Source organism: Macaca thibetana, chromosome 3 (assembly GCF_024542745.1).
Source record: "Macaca thibetana thibetana isolate TM-01 chromosome 3, ASM2454274v1, whole genome shotgun sequence".
Lineage (NCBI taxonomy): Eukaryota > Metazoa > Chordata > Mammalia > Primates > Cercopithecidae > Macaca > Macaca thibetana.
Window position 1 is genome coordinate 155,877,954 of NC_065580.1, and position 12,333 is coordinate 155,890,286.

Below are 12,333 nucleotides of genomic sequence, written 5' to 3' on the forward strand. Positions count from 1 at the left end.
TGATAGTGGTATTGCATGTATGAGAGCGTATCTAGTGGAGACACATGCTGCCATATTTATGGATGAAATGAGACTTGTTTCAAAATAATGTGGGTTGGCAAGGATTTCAGGCAGTATTCACAGCTATTTAATACAAATAATGATTCTATTAGCAGGCATTATTCTTCTCATTTTACAGATGAGGAACTGAGGCACAGAATTGATAGTTGATTGGTGAGAGGTGGGAATGGTATTCAGAGCCCTGGGTCTGATTTCAGAGCCTGTACTCTTCATCATGGAGCCAGGGCCACCCCTTTGATGTGAACTTTCTGGAGCTCATGGTCTGCCCCAGCTGGAGAGGGCTCCAGAATGCCACATGCACAGGCAGGACACATAAAGTGCAATAGGCCAGTAGAACCCTACAGGCTTCATCCATAACCAGGCACTTAACAGACATATGCTGAACCCTCCCTGTGCCAAGCTCCATGCTAGAGGCGGGCTCACATGGGCGAATAACACCCAGAAAGCCCCTTCCATCAGAAATTACAATTTGGCAGGAGACAGACTGACTGTAAATACGTTTCCTTTTTGGGAACACCACTCTAGCTTCTAGGTGGAGGAGAGTTGGGGGTGGTGAGGCTGGAGACAGGGAGACCGATTGGGAAGCTGCTGCAAGGATCCGTGAGGACAGTGGCGATGGGCGTGGGAGGGGGAGTTTAGCATTTAGTGCTTAGGAGATGAAGCCCTTGCAGCACAGGGAAGAAGCATCATAGGACTCTCATGTGATGGGAGCACTCAACACACAGCCATCTGCATCATAATCTCTTCTGTTTGCATGGTGCTGGTGCTGTTCAATTTTCAGAGCAATATCACAAATCCTGCCTCATTTTGCTCCTCAAGCAGTGGGAGGCAGGGATGGTAGGGATGAAAATTTTCCTTATAAAAGGAAATTGACAGACAGGAACATTGAGCTCCCACCATATCCTGGGACTCTTATTCTCCAGCACTCCCAGGTAGACATCATGCACCTGCATCACAGGAGGACGCAGAGACACAGAGTTGATGACTTGTCTAAAATCACAGTGAGGAAATGATGAACCCAGTCAGCTTCAGAAGCCTAATTTTTTTTTCCCTAACCCATGTTGCCTTCTTCAAATGACTGCTTAGATACATTTGGGAACAGAGGGAAGTAGGGATTCCCCTCGGACTTACTTTAAAGAACCTTTCCTCATGTATTTAAAATAGAGTCGCATTTACAGAAAGCTGTGCATGCTTTCAGGAGCATATCAGTTGGGTAAATAAGGCCCATTACTATGATATTACATCAGCAAGGTTCTACCTAGAGAGGTGGGTGGCTAAAATCATAGAGGTTTCCAAATGTCTGTTTACTGTCAGCCCTGCTGTTTTCATGAGCGTGGAGAGATACCCCATGGAAGGCTCAAAAGCTCTGAGCCCCAAGAGCTGGTGTCAACTTCTGATTCTGCTTAGACCATTGGCATGTTCCAGGCAATTTTCTGCCCCCTGAGCTCTGGTTTCCTTATTTCCATGTCTACTGGCCATCTCCCGGGGCATATTCTCATAGATTCAACATGAATGGCCCCTCCTGAAGTTGTGTGTCTGTAGGGCTTAGTTGACTCACTGTAGTAGGCTTCCTGTGAGGATGAAATCATATTCTACAGTCTCTCAATTCTGTTTGTTCCTAGTTTAACCACTCCAAAGCCAGGACGCAGATGCCACTGTAGCGTCTTATGTTCTCCATGCCACAGCCATGGCATGGGAGGGTCGACATATTGTTGTAATTCCTGGTGCCATGATGGGAAGCCATCTCTCCTGACATTTTAGTTACCAAATGACTACGGATCATTTGAGAAGGTGTCTAACACCTTCCTGTTGACAGCTTCTGGTGATGGCAAGAGAGCCCCAGCATAAACGTTTGCGGGAAGGTGTCGGAGCTGGGGGTGTTCTGGAGACCACAGGAAACTGCTTGTAGTGAGGAGGACAGTGTCCCCCAAGGATGCCTTTGCCCTAATCCCCAGAACCAAAAAATAAGTTACCTTACATGGCAAAAATAACTTTGAAGATGTGATTCAAGGAAGGGCTTTGAGATGGGGAGGTTCGTTTGGTTAATCCAGATGCTAGCCCAAGCTAATCAAGTGCATCCTTAAAATAAGAGAACCTTTCCAGCCGTGCCCAGAGGGTGCGATGACTGTGGAAGAATGGTGGGTCAGAGAGACGCAACACTGCTGGCTTTGTAGCAGCGGCAGGGGCCATGAGCCAGGGAACACAGGCCGCTTGAGAAACTGGCAACAGCAAGGAAGCAGACTCCAGAAAGCAAAGCAATCTTGTGACCCCTTGACAGCCCAGTGAAGCCTGTAGCAGACCTCTGACCTGGAGAAGTAGAAGACAAGGTTTGCTTTGTTTTAAGCCACGAAGGTTGTGATAATTTGTGACTGCAGTGTATAGGAAACTCATATACTACTCTTACAAAATTCTCCACCACCTGACAGCAAAGAAGATGATATTGCATGGAAAAACATGGATATTGATGATTCCAAGTCTGAACGTGATTCAGAAGAGTTAACCTGAGTGTGGAAAATGTTAGGAATGATTTAACAATTGATTTCACCTATATTTAATGTTTATATAAGAATGTCTAAATAGGGCCCAGCCTTCTTCATACCTACAAGACAAAAATCCTAAATAATAATAAAGTATCACGGTTTAATGGTAGCGTGCTTTTAGTAGTACAAGAAAGGATGGTTCTTTTGGTCGAGGCATGTATCTTAGTATCATTAGAATTGGTGAAACTGGGCAACACTTGGTACATAGCAGTCACGCAGCAAACACTGGTTTTCCTTTCCTGACAGTGTCATCTAGGGTTTTAAGCCTGTGACTTTTGGGGTGCCTATGTCGACTGCCTGCCTTCCTTCTTATGTCTTGGGTTTGGTTTGAATGCCCTCTGTTTCCCACTCTGTAACTGGACTATTCCACCTTTCCCAGCATACCAAGGACACTTTCCATTTCCTTTCTTTTTTTTTTTTTTTTTCTTTTTTGAGACGGAGTCTCGCTCTGTCACCCAGGCTGGAGTGCAGTGGTGTGTTCTCAGCTCACTGCAACCTCTGCTTCCAGGTTCACGCCATTCTCCTGCCTCAGCCTCCTGAGTAGCTGGGACTACAGACACCCGCCACCGCGCCAGGCTAGTTTTTTTGTATTTTTAGTAGAGACGGTGTTTCACCGTGTTAGCTAGGATGGTCTCGATCTCCTGACCTCGTGATCCGCCGTCCTCGGCCTCCCAGAGTGCTGGGATCACAGGTGTGAGCCACCGCATCTGGCCCCTTTTCTTTCTTTTATGTTTATTGAGACATGGTTTACATAAGCAAATTTCACCTTTTTAGGTGTATAGTTCTTTAAGTGTTTATATATATAATACATGATACATATTTCTATATATAATATGTATTTCTATATATATAATATATAATATATATTTCTATATCTATTAAAGTATCCCCCCGTACTTTTGGAGTACCAGTGGTTTTGGGTAACATGGATGAATTGTGCAGTGGTGAAGCCTAGGTGAGAGAATGGAATTGTCTTTAGAACATGCAGCATCCTTCTGGAGTTCGCAGTGGCTTTCAGATCATCGTGATTAATTGGTAGTAATGCCAATGCAAGCAGGAACGAGGAATCCTGGAGTGGCAAAATCTGAAGTGGGCTGCTGGCCACAGCAGACTGACTCCTTTGGCAACACAAGTGTTTCATGAATGTGTTGTGTTTATTTGGTCATTTTCTAAAAGTCTTCATCTCTCCCCTTCTGTGGTAAAAATCTGGAGGAAGACCAATTGAAGCTCAAGCCTGCAGAAGTGTGTGTTTTCACAGGGACCATTTGGAGATTGGCCTTTGTGCAGATTTATGAGTTGATCAGAGGAAAAAGGTAAAACAGTGAAGGAGGGAGGGAAGGGGGAAAGTAAGGAAGAAAGGGCAAGAGAAAGTGCAAGTCAGACTGCAGGGCGCAGCTGGGCGTCTGTATGTTCACACGCTCCCCGGGAGATTCTTATGCTCAGCAGAGTTTCGGAACCCCTGGCTGGTCCTGTTTAAATTAGATCAATTTAATTAGACCAAGTGCTTCGGGGCATCTGGCCTGGCAGTGCCCTTAGCAGATAGCAGGAACCCCAAGAGAAGAGGGCAGTGCTGCAGTTACGATGCTGATGCTGTGATGTAAAAGGTGGGGGAAAGGGGCCCCAGGCAGCCATGAAATGCTGTCATGCTGGGTCTTGCACGTGCTTCTCTGGACTTTCCAGTGCCCTCTCAGAGAAAGCCCTAAGATCTCACCAGTGCAGAGGCCAGAAGTGGAGTTGGGGGTCAGGAAAGGTGGACCTGGGGCAGTTGTGGGAGAATTAATTAGAGAACCTCAATAATTCCGCCAGAGTGTCCCCCACAGAAGGTGACTATCCAGCCTTGGCCTGCAGAATGACCTTCCACAGCCACTTAGCTGGCTCACAGTGGCAGCTGCCACCCGGCACATTGGAGCTCAGCCTTTATCTCGCCCGCCTCCGTCCTACCTCTGCACCACACCCAAAGGGGAGTATGCCCGCTGCCCTTGCCCACAATTCCATTCCCTTCGCTGTCTCCCAGAGACTCCCACTAAACTACGGGCAGAGAGAGCCCACACTAGCTGCCCAAATTCATCCACCTTAGCTGGCACATATCAATATGTGTAGATGGTAAAAAGACCCCAGCACATGGGATCCGCAGCTGAGGGAGGGCCACTGAGCTGAGAGGGCCCTGGAGAATCTAACAAATCATTCTACTGTTTCCCCCTCTCAGGGAAATTTTAGAAGCTATTCTATCAAGGAAATAAGAGATTTTACTTAAAAAAAAAAAAAAAAAAAAGAGCAATAGGAGCTAAAAAAATAATCACTGGAGATAAAAGTATAATTTTTGAGAATAAAAGAAAAACTGAGTGGAAGCAGTAAACGGCAGAAGGGACTAAGCTAAAATCTGATGTGAAGTATTGGCTCAGTGTAATTTAAGGCATTGTCGCAGCCTCTGAACAAAAAAGCAAAGCGATGGAAATGATGAAAGGAATCAAAAGAGATCCAGGAGACTTTTCCTTCCATGGCACAGGAGTCCAAGAAAAGAGAACAGAAATGGTGCAGGTAAAACAAAGATCAAAGGAACAAGAAGTTTTCCTTGAACTGAAGACATCAGATCAACAATGCTTGCCAAATGCTTGGGGAGTTATTTTAAAAGACACTTAAGAATTCAAAAGATAAAGAGAAATTGTTTAAATGTGTGTTCGGCTGCATGAGACTCTCTAGAAGAGTAAATGGTAGCAAACAGTAGAGCAACAGATCCCAGGGAAAGTGACACACTCCAGAATTCTGTATCCATCCCAACTATCTGTCTTGTGGGAGGAAGCAGAAACAGTATGGTTTACCTTCCATGTGCGATTACTGTGTTTTTACTCACAAAATACATCAATCCAATGGACAAAATGAATCAGAAGGAGGAATTTAAGAAAAAGAAGGTGAACTATCTGAGAAACAATCATATAAGTGAAACAAATGAATCTGAACAATTGTGGATAACGTGACCAGAAAACAAGTACAGTCAGGCATTGCTTAATAATGGAATACATTCTGAGAAATATGTCATCAGGAGATTTCATCATTGTGTGAACAACATGGAATATACTCACACACACCTAGATGGCATAGCCTACCACACACCTAGGCCATATGGTATGGACTGTTGCTCCTACGCTATAAATCTGTACAACATGTGATTGTACTGAATACTGTAGACAATTGCAAAATAATGGTAAATACTTTTGTATCTAAACATATCTAAACATAGAAAAGATACAGTAAAAATACAATATAGAACATAAAAAATGGGACACCTGTTTACTATGGATGGAGCTTGCAGGACTGGACATTGCTCCGGGTGAGTGAGTAAGTGGTATGAATGTGAAGGCCTAGGACTTTACCATCCACTACTGTAGACATTATAAGCACTACACACTTAGGTTACACTAAATATATTTAAAAATTTTCTTCAATAATAATTTTAGTTGACTATAACTTATACTTTATACACTTTATTATTAACTTTGACTTTTATAATCATAACTTAAAATACAAACATTATACAGCTGTACAGAAATATTTTCTTTACATCCTAATTCTATAAAGTTTTTTCCATTTTTAAAATTTTTTATTTTGTTTATTTACTTTGTAAATGGTTTCGTTAAAGACTAAGACACATACACACATTAGCCTAAGCCTACATGGGTCAGGATTCTCAGTGTCACTGTCTTCCACCTACACATCTTGTCCCACTGGAAGGTCTTCAGGGCAATAACGTCTCCTGTGATAACAACGCCTGCTTCCGGATACCTCCTGGAGGACCTGCACGAGGCTGTTTACAGTTAACTTTTTTTATAATTGGAAGGAGTACACTCACTCTAAAATAATGATTAGAAGTATAGCAAATCCATAAAACAGCAAAATGGTTGTTTATTATTATTACCAAGTATTACGTGCTATATATAATTGTACTATAATTTAATTTAATTTAATTTAATTTTTTATTTTTTTTTGAGACGGAGTCTCGCTCTGCCGCCTAGGTTGGAGTACAGTGGCCGGATCTCAGCTCACTGCAAGCTCTGCCTCCCAGGTTTACGCCATTCTCCTGCCTCAGTCTCCCGAGTAGCTGGGACTACAGGCGCCCACCACCTCGCCCAGCTAGTTTTTTGTATTTTTAGTAGAGACGAGGTTTCACCGTGTTAACCAGGATGGTCTCGATCTCCTGACCTCCTGATTCGCCCGTCTCGGCCTCCCAAAGTGCTGGGATTACAGGCTTGAGCCACCGCGCCCGGCCTTAATTTTATTTTTTTCTTCTTTAAGATGGAGTTTCACTTTGTCGCCCAGGCTATAGTGCAGTGGCATGATCTCGGCTCACTGCAAACTCCGCCTCCCAGGTTCAAGCAATTCTCCTGCCTCAGCCTCCTGAGTAGCTGGAATTACAGTTGCCCGCCACCATGCCCAGCCTAGATAGATAGATAGATAGATAGATAGATAGATAGATAGATAGATAATTTTTTTTTTTTTAGTAGAGACAGGGTTTCACCGTGTTTTCCAGGCTGGTCTCAAACTCCTGACCTCAGGTGATCTGCCTACCTAGAGTGCTCCCAGATTGCTGGGATTACAGGCATGAGCCACTGTGCCCGGCCCTGTGTGTGCTATACCTTTATATGACTGGCATCACCACAGACACATGAGTAACACATTGAGCTATGACATTATGATGGCTATAATATCACTAGGTGATATAATTTTTTAGCATCAGTATAAACTTATGGAACCACAGTGGTATATGCAGGGGGATTGTGTTAACCAAAACGCCATTATGCAGCACATGACTGCAACACAAAATTGAATCTAAGTTATTGTTGGTAATATGATGAAAAAGCTTGATGCAATTATTAAGAAAGGAATCTTGAAATAAGATGTGATCTAAAATGACAAAACCACAAAACAACTGAGAATGAATACTTCAGATTATTTCAACTAACCTTTTTTTTTTTCTTTTTTCTTTGGAGATGGAGTCTCGGTCTGTTGCTCAGGCTGGAGTGCAGTGGCACAATCTTGGCTTACTGCAACCTCCGCTTCTCAGGTTCAAGCCATTCTCCTGCCTCAGCCTCCTGAGTAGCTGGAATTACAAGTGCACGCTGCCAAGCCTGGCTAATTTTTTGTATTTTAGTAGAGACGGGGTTTCACCATGTTTCCCAGGCTGGTCTCGAACTCCGGAGCTCAGGCAGTACACCTACCTTGACCTCCCAAAGGAGGTCATTACAGGTGAGAGCCACCATGCCCGGCTGTCAACTAACTCTTTGAGTTGGAGAAGCAGGGTAAGAATGAGAGGGGGAAAGGGGAAGGAAAAGAGAAAAAGAATCTGTCCTGGGTGTGGGTGGGGCTGGTGTGTGATGAAGTAGAGGTGGGGGGTGGGGAGTGGGAGAGGGCTTAACAGGGAGGGGGAAGGGAGGTCACCCCAAGGATTGCATTGTCACTCAGGATTCGCCAGCTGTGTGCTCCCCAGCACGCCATATCCACTCTTCACACCTTGGCTTCTTCCTCTGTTAAATGGGAGATAGAGCCCAGTTCATCAGATACTTGTGAAATTAAGTGGGAATACATGTCAATCACCTTATATAAAGCTGGCACGTTTTAAGCCCTAGTCACTAGGTATTATTTTAATTAATGCTAATTACTATTCCTGATGGTGATGTAATATAGGTTCAGACATATTTTTAAACTCTTTTTACATAAACTTAAACCGGAGGAGGCTGGGGTGGTGTCCCTCTGTGCTGAGCCACACAAATGGAACCTGTCTTCCCAGGGCTGGGTTGGGTTGGGTTTGGAGGGTGGAATTTGTTTGCTTTTTCTTCTGGAAGGTTAGGGCTCCTCCTCTTCCCTCCCTTTCAGGTGGGTGGAGGCTGATTCCAGGGTAGAGAAGAAAGCACTTGACAAGCCTTTATTATTCTCCCCAGAGCAGAGAAGAGGATGTAGGCCTGTGTACACAATGCGATTGCAGCCATTCGTTTTTGAACTGCAGACATGGGACTGGAACCACACAACGACACTGTTCCTATTAGTTCCCTTGAGTCATCCATATCCTGCAAAGAGCCTCAATCCCTTGCGTGATGATGAGAAAAGGTCGAAAGGTCTCCTTCTACAGATCTGGGAGCCAGTTGCTTTCCTGTGGGTAACATTCTCTTTGGAGTCACTTGGGAGAGTCGGGGTGGGCACGCCAGGGTTTTTTCAGGGTGGGGAATTGGGAGCTGGGACGCCCACCATTCAGCCTTTGGAGCTTTCTGACAAGGGAAGGAACCTTGGTAGAAACTTCCCTCCTGCGGAAGTTTGTTTAAAGCCAGGTAATCACTGTTATCCTCATTACTGTTTACCAGCCACAAACCACTTAATCTCAAAATTCTTAAGGACTGTGGGTGTTATCCCCAACCTACAAGTGAGACCGTCGACACCCAGGGAAGTGAAGGAATTTGCCCCTGCTGGGTGGAAACACTGGATTCCAGCCCTGGAGAAACAGATCCATGGTATAACATCAGGAAGAATTTGAGGGCAGCACGTTTCTTTTATGCTTTATCGCTATTTTTAGATTATTTTCATTTAAGAAAAGAACTTTTATTTGCGTTGAAAAAAATACTTGAATGTATCTGTACTTTATAGAGATGAACAGTAGAACAGTAACAATGTCCCATGAAATGGGAACAACCCTGCCTTATTTCTTCTTGAAGCCTGGTGGCTTTCTGTTTATGAATGTGGTGATTTGACTCATGAACTTGCCTTTCCTTCTGCTTGGGAATGTGATGGTCATAGTGTCTTCATTTTCCAAACTCTGTGAGGGACCTTCAGCTGGGGTATTTTGTACGCAAAGCTCAGAGGTAAACACATAAGGTCATATCCTCAAGTCTCAGCTGCCACCACATTGGACATCGAACTTGATGGAAACCAAGATGGGAATAAGCTTCCATAACCCAAGGAAGGACTTTGGGATGGGCGCGGTGGCTCACACCTATAGTCCCAGCACTTTGAGAGGCCGAGGCAGGCGCATCACGAGGTCAAGATATCGAGACCATCCTGGCCAACATGGTGAAACCCTGTCTCTACTATAAACACAAAAATTAGCTGGGCATGGTGCCGCGCACCTCTAGTCCCAGCTACTCGGGAGGCTGAGGCAGGAGAATCGTTTGAACCCAGGAGGCAGAGGTTGTAGTGAGCCGAGATCGCACCACTGCACTCCAGCCTGGGCGACAGAGCAAGACTGTCTCAAAAAAAAAAAAAAAAAAAAAAGTTGGCTGCAAACTCCAGAATGGAATATTTTATGTTAGTTCTTGAATAAAACTTGGAATAATCTTCAAACCCTAGTCCCCATCTGACCTGAACCCTTGGCAATATTTGATGCAGTGCTGACCACTCAAAACTCCATTCTCTTGATTTCTGCAATGTCTTTCTCTTGGTTTTTCTCTTTCCTCTGAATCCCTCCTTCTCAGGTTCTTTCATGGGTTCCTCCTCTTCTCCTCCACCTGTTAGTGCTGGAGATGCCAGGGTGCAGTCCCTGGTTCTCTCCTGCGCCCCGTCATTGTTGATCTCTGGGGATCTCTGGGGATCTCACCCACATTTCAATCATGACTCAAAGTATCTCATCTGTGTTAGTTCCAGCTCGGACCTCTCCTGAATGCCCACCACTCTTTACCCTCTGCCTGTTTGATAGTCCACTGGGTTTCCTCACATCCATCTCAGATTCTACAGCATCCACATGGAATTCCTGCTCTGTCATCCCCTCTCATTCCTACCTGCCATCCTCCTCACCTCAGCCACATAGCCCATCTGTCCCTCTTGCTGTTCAGACCACAGTTTGGAGACACCCTTGACTCTTTTTCTCACACCACACATCCAGCCATCAGGAGTCATGCTGGATCTACCTTCAACCTTTACCAGAAACTGACCAACCGTTCCTCACCTTTCCATGGCCACCTGGCCCCAGCTCCCATCCTCCCTCACCTGCTGCAACCTCCAGCAGTTCTCTGGCCTCTGCCCTTGTCCTCATGGTCTGTTCTCTGCCCAGCGGCTCCAGTGATCTTGTTAAAATATGGCACAGAGTGTCGCTCCTTTGTTTAAAAGCCTGCAATGGTTCTCATGGGACTGCATCTTACAGTGGTCCTTGAGGCCCTCTGTGGTCCACAAGCCCCCTTGCTCTCCCACTGCAACCTGTTCTGCTCCAGCCCCTCAGGCCTCCAGCCTCACTGTGACTCTGGGGAATGCTCACATGCCTCTACCCTTAAGGCCTCCTTGCAGTCAGTTGCTTCTACCTGGAAGCTTACACGCTAGACAGCTCCAGGAGGAACACTCTCACACTTCCTCAAGTCCTTGCCCAGAGGGCACTTCCCGTTTCCAGTCACAGCCAGGCCCCTTCCCCCTACCTTGGCCCAGGCACTCCCTGACTCTTACTGTCCCCTGTAGTTTTGATTTTCTTCTTTCCTTTTTCCCTTCCTTCTTTCTACCTGCCTGTTTGCCTGCCTGCCTTCCTTTTTTCCTTTCCTTTCTTTCCCTTTCTTCTCTTCCTTTCCCCCTCCCTCTTTTCTTTCTTTCCTTTCCTTTTCTTTTCTCCTTCCTTCCTTCCTCTCTTTCTTTCTTTCTTTTTTTCCTTCCTTCCTTCCTTCCTTTCTTTCTCTTTCCTTTCTTCCCTCCTTCATCCCTTCTTTCTCTCTATTTCTCTCTCCCTCCCTCTCTTCCTCTTTCCCTTCTTCCTTCCTTCCACAGCTGTAATCATTTTATAACAAACCACACAAATGGATGACTCACTGTGTTTGCTGTGGACGTTCACGATCTCACTGTGCCCTGTCTCCCTGCATACCTCCCTCCCCAGCACATAAGCTCCATGAAGGCAGCAATCAATCTTTGCCTGTTTTGTTTACTGATGTATCTTGAATGCCCAAAACAGAAGTTGGCATGTCACAATTGCTCAACACCTATTTGTTGAATGAATGAAGGAATGAATGAAAGAAGGAGTCACAGGGATTCCAAAGGGACTGCCAGGGACCTCTTCTTTACTGGATTCCTAGCTTGTCCTACAGTTTGGGTGGCCCTTGCACATTCTCCTGGTGGCTGAAGTTCCTGCCACTCTGAACTGAGCTTAATGTGCTACTAGGGTCAACCCACACCCTGCTGGTCACTCTGAGTGCAACAGTGTCCATCTCAGGGGTGGGAGATACCATTGCTCCCTAGTTGTGCCAAGCCATCCATTAAGCCACTAAAACGGCAGGGCCTGAGCCCGGCACATGGACTGACTCTTCATTTCCTACTTGGCAGGAGGCACTTCAAGTACAGACCAAGAGAAAAGTCTACCAAGGAAAGGGAGACGAACAAGCTGAGGACACCGAAGAATCTTGTTTGGGATCTGCAGATAGCAAGAAGCATCTTTAATAAATAAGACTCCCATTAAAAATAACTTCATGGGTTTTAAAAAGTCATTTTCAAATGAACAGGCACTAAAACTTCTGATGTGGGACAGAAGACTGAAAATACAATTTTTTTCATTGTCTTTTTGTCACTAAATACATAGGATTTTGTGTAGCTCCTCTTTTATTTGTTCATGTAAACCCAGTTGATTCACGGGGTATTTTGTTTTTCTAAGGCATAATTCTTTTAAGTCCACTTATTTCTTCCTATGCCTACTGATATGGTCTGGCTGTGTCCCCACCCAAATCTCATCTGGAATTATAGTTCCCATAATCCCCACGACCGATATGGTCTGGCTGTGTCCCCACCC